Below are 7,003 nucleotides of genomic sequence, written 5' to 3' on the forward strand. Positions count from 1 at the left end.
TTTGCATGTGGCCCGCAGGCCGTAGTTTGAGGACCCCTGATGACAGCTAATATCTGAAAGGCACTTCAAGATGACCTAAGATCCTTGATCCCAGGCAAACTTCTGACCTCAATGTGCTCCTCCAGAATTTTCCTGAATTTCTTTGTGTTTTCCCAATTTTTCCTTCTCCCAAACATGCACATTCAACTAGCTCATTTGGGTGATTAAATAAGCTAATAGACCTGAAGTGCCCAGTACACAGTGTGTGCTGGAGAAAGGCCAGCTATTGTCATTATTACACTCCTGTGGGTACACATCTAGGTCTGCCACTTTGGAACAGCAGTGATAGAGAAACAATGTTCTCCCCTCCCCAACCACACGAGCAATTCATGACACCAGCCTTGATTACAGCTGGACTGAGTTATAAGTGACAGGCAATAAACCACACATATATAAAGTGTACAATCTGATGAGTGTTGACACGCATACACACTCCATGTGTGTCCATTCCCCCCCCCAAAATTTCTCATGTGCCTTTGCAATCCCTCTCTCTATATCCCACCCCAACCCAACAGTCCTAAGTCAGTCGTTCAATTTCTGTTTTTCTCAATAGATTAGTTTACATATTCCTTAATTATATATACATGTAATTTCATTGGACACTCTTTTGTCTGACTTTTTTCATTTGACATAATTATTTTTATGAAGTGGAATTCATATAACAAAAAACTTTATCAATTAAAAGTAAACACTTCAGTGGCAGTTAGTATAGTCACAATGTTGTGCAAATACCACCTCTACCTTGTACTAAAACATTTTCATCACCTCAAACATAACCATGTTCCCACTGAGAAGTTTCTACCTCTTTCTCCACCCCCTAACCCCTGAAAACTACCAATCTGAATTCTCTCTCCTTCTCCCCCTTGTCCCACGTCTGCTGCCAGCCTGTACGTCTGGTGCTACCTCTTGTCCCAATGTCAGGGCACTAATCTAAGTCTTCAAGACCTTATTTTCTATTTTAAACTTGGGCCTCAGCACTCATGCCCATCCAAGATTGGACCCCACCTCACTGCACCAGCTCCAGTTGCTTCTCCCTCAACAGGTAGGTCAGTCACTCACTCATATTCCTCAGCCCCATTTTGACAGTCACCAAGGAGCCTTCCTGCAGGGCACCCTTAGGTTCCCTCGAGCTCATATAACACCCAAAAACACTTCAGGTTTTAAAATTTCTCGTCCTGATGCTTAGCAGCCCCTACCCCTCCATGGCCTAGCCTCTAGGGCAGTGATGGCGAAACTTTTGAGCTCTGCGTGTCAGCATTTTGAAAAACCCTAACTTAACTCTGGAGCCTTGTCACATATAAAAATTTTTTGATATTTGCAACCATAGTAAAACAAAGATTTATATTTTTTATGTTTATTTTATATATTTAAATGCCATTTAACAAAGAAAAATCAACCAAAAAAATGAGTTGGCATGTCACCTCTGACACACGTGTCATAGGTTCGCCATCACTGCTCTAGGGTCACCTCTGCTTACATACAATCCACCTCTGCCATGGTCTTGAAGGATTTTAGCCAAATACCAAAGAGGCCACAGGGAGCAGGAAAGGAAACAGAATCAGAAGAGAGATTTGTTCCCATGTCCCAGATTCTGGTAGTGAACTCTCTAAGGACAGGTACATGGAGTTTATAAAAACAATGATGAAAACCAAGAATGAGGACACTGATATCTGCCTGGAGCTCCATGTAAACAGGGCTAACCAGTGCAGGCCTGAGGGTGGAGGACGTGAGAAAAACCAGCCTGTTTACTGGAATTGTTGAATTTCGTGAAAGAATCGCTTTTAAAATCTCTGTGATCTTGTTCCTTGAAGGTGAAGTGAAAATGAATGTAGAACGAGAACACCATTGATGATCAGGTCACTGCTGAAGTTCACCTTTTCAAGTCTGCTCCCAGGTAACACTCAGACCCAGAAGGGCAGTCAGGTCATGTGCTGTGGCTGCCACATCAGAAATAAGGGAGGAAAGTTGAAAATGTTTATTTGGAGGATTGTAGCCAAACACGGGAAAATATGGTAAGGATTGACACTGTGAGCAAGATGACAGGATCAGAAGTCAGACAAATTTAAAGAGGCAAGAAAGACTTTATTCAAAACCATGCAATAGGGCAGTGAGACTGATCTCAACTCCCCTGAGACAAGACCCTAGAGAGATTTTAAAAACAGCAGAAGGAAGCCTAGGCTCCCGTGTTTGCTAATTGGATTTACACAAAAGTAAAGTAGAACTTCTCATGAAACCCTAAGAGGAGGTTACCTCTGGGTTGTAAAGGACCCCCACCCAGGTTAGGCTCCTATCCCCCCTCAGAGACTGGGACACGGGGACTACAGGAGAATTAAATTTCAAAGGGATGGGGCCAGGCCCCTGAGACAGTTGTTCTCTGAGTCATAGCACCCGCAAGAAACTTTTCAAGAAACGTGTATATTTCAAAAGGGCTGAGAAAGAATCTGAATCACAAATTGTAATTACATTTCTGAAGAAAATGCTCTAAGAATATGGAGGTCAGAGGCCTGTAGTGAGGAGGAACCTGTGCAAAGGTGAGTGACTCTGAGGGAACGCCAAGGCCCCCAGGTCATTAAAACTGCCTTCCGCACAGTGGAGAGAAACACAACTAAACCTCTTTCAGTCCAGACCCAGTTCGATCTCCCAACAGTTCCTGCAATTTATAAAGGGGTGCAAGTTACAAGCCATTTTAAACAGGTGCAAATAGCTAAGAGACCCTGAACAGAGCCAGGATCTGATCTCCCAGAAGGCTGTTCTTCCAATCCTATCTAATAATAGACTATGTAATAGTAGACAAAGATTCAAATTGACCATACCTTCGCTACACCCACCATTGGCTAATCAGAGGGATATGCAAATTAACTGCCAACAAAGATGGCGGTTAATTTGCATATGTAGGCGCGAAGCAGAGCAGTGAAGGCGCCTCGGCCAGAGCAAAAGCCTGGGTCCCGGGTGCCAGAGGAAAACCAGTGCCGGCAGCCAGGAGAAGGGAAGGTCTATTGCACGAATCTTTTCGTGCAACAGGCCTTAATGGAGTCTATGGTGAGGGTTCTGTTAACAAGGAGGACAGAGTCATACAGCTGGTTCTCCCCTCTCCCTCTGTACCATGTAAAGGCTATACTATCCAGAGACAGCAGACATGAGGGAGAAGCCCAGAAGGGCCTGTTAGACCAAGAGATAGAAATCGGTCTCCTTTTCCACCTCTTAAGCCAAAGACAGGTGCATGTGTGAATTCCCTGTTATCTGAATGTCTCAATGTCACCCCTTGGAGGTCGGAGGAGATCTGCAGCCAATGTCAGGTGCTGCACCAGTGATGCTGACCAAGCACCGGAGGGAGGGAGCTGACGCTGAGCCCTGGACAGAGGTGGGCTCTGACCTGCAGGCTGAGAGACAAGTTAGGACCCAATCACTGTGGTTTCCCAGCCTCCTGACTCCATCCCAGGACAGGGTGAGCCCAGTGAGAGACAGGCACTGTTGAGTATTATGAGTTGAGTGTCAGGAGAACTGTCTCCCAGGGGGATGTACTGTGGCAGGAGGAGCTTTCTGCCCCAAAGGTTTCACAGAAAGGTCCTGATGAGGGTTCTCCTGAGGCTTTTGGGAGCAGGTGCCAACCTAGGGGGCTGGTCCCCAGAAAGCTGTGTGTGTTTCCCATCACAGCTCTGAGATGTTGCATCCAAGTCATCTGTGTCCCTGTCAGTCATCTGCTCTAGGCCTCTCCAAGGGGCCCAGGAACTGGAGCAGCTCCACATGGAGACTAAACCAGGGCATCTTGTGAGTTCCTCTGTTAGGGGAGGGGAGGCCCCTGTGGGACACTCAGCCCCTCTGAAATTAAAGCAACCATGGATCCTGGGTTCTCCTGTCCCATCCTGCACAGGAAGTGCCATTTCTTCCCCCAAACACCATGGGCTGGTGAGATGTCTTCAGGGACCACAGCCAGCTGTATCAGTTCCACCTTTGGGATGGGGACTCATCTTCTGGTATTCTGAGGGCTGGTGGGCTGCCTTTCTCTACCTGGGGCAGAGAATCCAGAGCAGTGCCGGGCTGCTGCTCAAGCCTGAGGAATATGAAATGTCACTCACAGGTGGAAATGGGGAGGGCTGTGATTTTCTGAGAATGAAGTTGGGCTGGCCCCTTATAGTCAGGTTCCTATCCTACATCCTGGCTGTAAGTTGGGTAAAGAACTGATCCTGGGCCCTAACCGGTTTGGCTCAGTGCATAGAGCTTCAGTCTGCGGACTCAAGGATCCTGGGTTCAATTCCAGTCAAGGGCATGTACCTTGGTTGTGGGCACATCCCCAGTAGGGGGTGTGCAGGAGGCAGCTGATTGATGTTTCTCTCTTATCGATGTTTCTAACTCTCTATCCCTCTCCCTTCCTCTCTGTAAAAAAAAATCATTGAAATATATTTTTTAAAAAAGAACTGATCTTAAGACATCCCTGGGCACTTGGTGGCCTCCTCCCAAGCTGACACTAATACCTTCATGTCTATTAGGAACAGGATTCCATTGTGTGGTTTCCCTAATCCATCTAATGAGTGTTTACTGAGCATCTGTGGAGTTCCCAGAGCAAGCCATACATGGGTCCTGCACTCATGTATATTTAGCTGTAATATTAATGTGGTTGAGGAAGGAGGGAATTACCGTGTTTACCTACGTTACCATCTTGACTGGAAGTGCCCCCAATTTAGGTTTATTCAGTTGGGTACTGGAAGGAGGTGTGAAAAAGATCCACATACTCTGATGCAATTTTGAAAGTCTCATTAGTTCTTCATTTGCTATCACTCCCCAGACCAGAATATATACCTGTGAGCTGAGGAAGCCTAATGGTTGGTCTAGGGATCCACAGACACTTAACAGGGCCCTGGGGTGGAGGAGAGGACAGGGCTCTGGCTGCAGACAGACCTCAGGTGACTCTGATCAGCTGCTCATGGTCTGTGGGACTCCGCTTTAGTGTCTGTATCTCCCTGTGCCTCGGCTTCCCCTCAATGAAGTATGATGAATACTTGGCTGCGGGTTGTCAGTGTATTCACTGTAAAATACTCATAGTATCTGACTAAACCTTGGGATAGGGAATCTGCTCAAATAGGAGGCATCTGTTATTGATCAACTCCAAGAAGGAACCCCCTGGGATAATCCCTGGTGGGTGAGGAGCTGCCAGGAGCATCTTTTCTCCTCTCTCTGGACTCTCCTAAGCCCCCCAGGGCAGTCAGTTAGTGATCCAAGGTTGCGTAGTCACTGTTGATAAAGATGAATTCTTTAAAAATGGTGCTAGGACAGTATGTGCAAGGAAATGTTAGGGTCCTCCTCATTGGGGGGGACTATGATATTCACCTGGCCTCAATGGTTCACACCACAAATTACTTATCAATTAGTCCAAAATGCAACAATGTGGCATTACAATCCCAATGTAATGAATGGACTTCTTCTTTTTTGGAATTTTAAGGTGTTCCATTGTCTGATGATACATTCAGTCGGAGGAGGTCCAAATTGTCTCGCTGAAGCTCTATTTCCATGATCTTTTGCATTGCTGATTACATTCAGTTTGAATTTTGCAAGTAAGACAATCGCTTACCAGTATTTAATCTTTTTATTTTTTGACATCCTTATGGGTTCAGAACGCTCTGGTCCCTGTTGCATATAAACACTCTCCAGCTCCACCTCCAATTATGGCATCAGCTGATGTCAGTAACAATAAGGCTCGTGACTGGAGGAAGACTGTTTGACAAGGTATGGACAGTTACACATCTGCGCACCTGTGTGGCTCCCTCCTCGGCTGACTTTCTTGTATTAGACGTCCTTCAAAAAAATAGCGTATTATTCATAGAAAAATACGGTAGTCTTTCTGTATCCCAAGCAACCAGGACAAACTTCTGGCAGTAAGTTCAGCCTCAGTAAATATTTGTTGACTAAAACAAGATATTTAATGGATGACCTGTGACCCTATGTGCCTCTTTGACCACCTTCTTTCCCCTCTTCCTCTAGGGACCCTGCTTGAGACCATGCACAACTTCAGAGGGCGCCATTCACACAGCAACAATGTGAATCATTAGGGAGGAGGTGGTGTTTCAAAAGTGCACAACCCATATAAATGTACTGATGGCTCTGTTGCTATCTTTCCCTCCTCTCCATTCATTCATTCACTCAATCGAAAACATCTATTGAGCACCTACGATATGCAGAGTTAGTGGTGCAAACACAGTAGGAGAGAAGAGAAACACCTCTCTGAATGTGTGGCAAATTTGAAACTTGCAAACAAAAGAAAAATAGAATGTATAAAAATGTCAAAAATAAGCAGACCATTATGAATTACACATTCATTTCTCTTTCTCCTCTGCTATTGTTCTCAGCCTTTCTTTTCAAACTTTGCAGCCTCTGCAGTCACTGAAGGATGTCCCATACCCTTTCCCTCTCCCTCCTACCCAGTGGGCTAGAGCTGATTTGTAGACACCTGAAAAGCTGATTATTAAATATTTAGGGATTTGGCAAGCTGGTTGTCAAACTGTGCATGGCTTCAAAATCAGACGTGGTGGGAGCCTTTGCGCCACAGTAATGGGCCAACATTATGAGATGGGGTTTGTTGATGCTGTTTTTCCAAAAAGCTGGTTTTATAGCACACCACTGTTCCCATCTGTTTCTAGCAGAAAAACGCTGCTTTGTCAAAGAATATTCTGGTTCTTCCATAGCTATTCAATTCCCCCTGCCATACCTCAGCCCCCTCCTGGGTGGCAGGAACTGGAGACTCTAAGCCTGCGTTGCGGAAGGAGGGGAGAGAACAGAGGAAGATGAAAGATAAGTAAAAGAAGAAAAAGAGAAAGCATGAGAGAAGGTCATGAAATAGGGTATTTAAAAAAAGCAATATTTGAAGGAAAGAGAAAGAAAAGAGAAGTAGGTATCTGTGGAGGGGCAGAGGTTAGGGTAGAAAAAACATAGAGACCAGCCAAGACCCATCACACAATGTCATCACAGGAAG

Source organism: Myotis nattereri, assembly GCF_964212035.1.
Source record: "Myotis nattereri genome assembly, chromosome: 15".
Classification (NCBI taxonomy): Eukaryota; Metazoa; Chordata; class Mammalia; order Chiroptera; family Vespertilionidae; genus Myotis; species Myotis nattereri.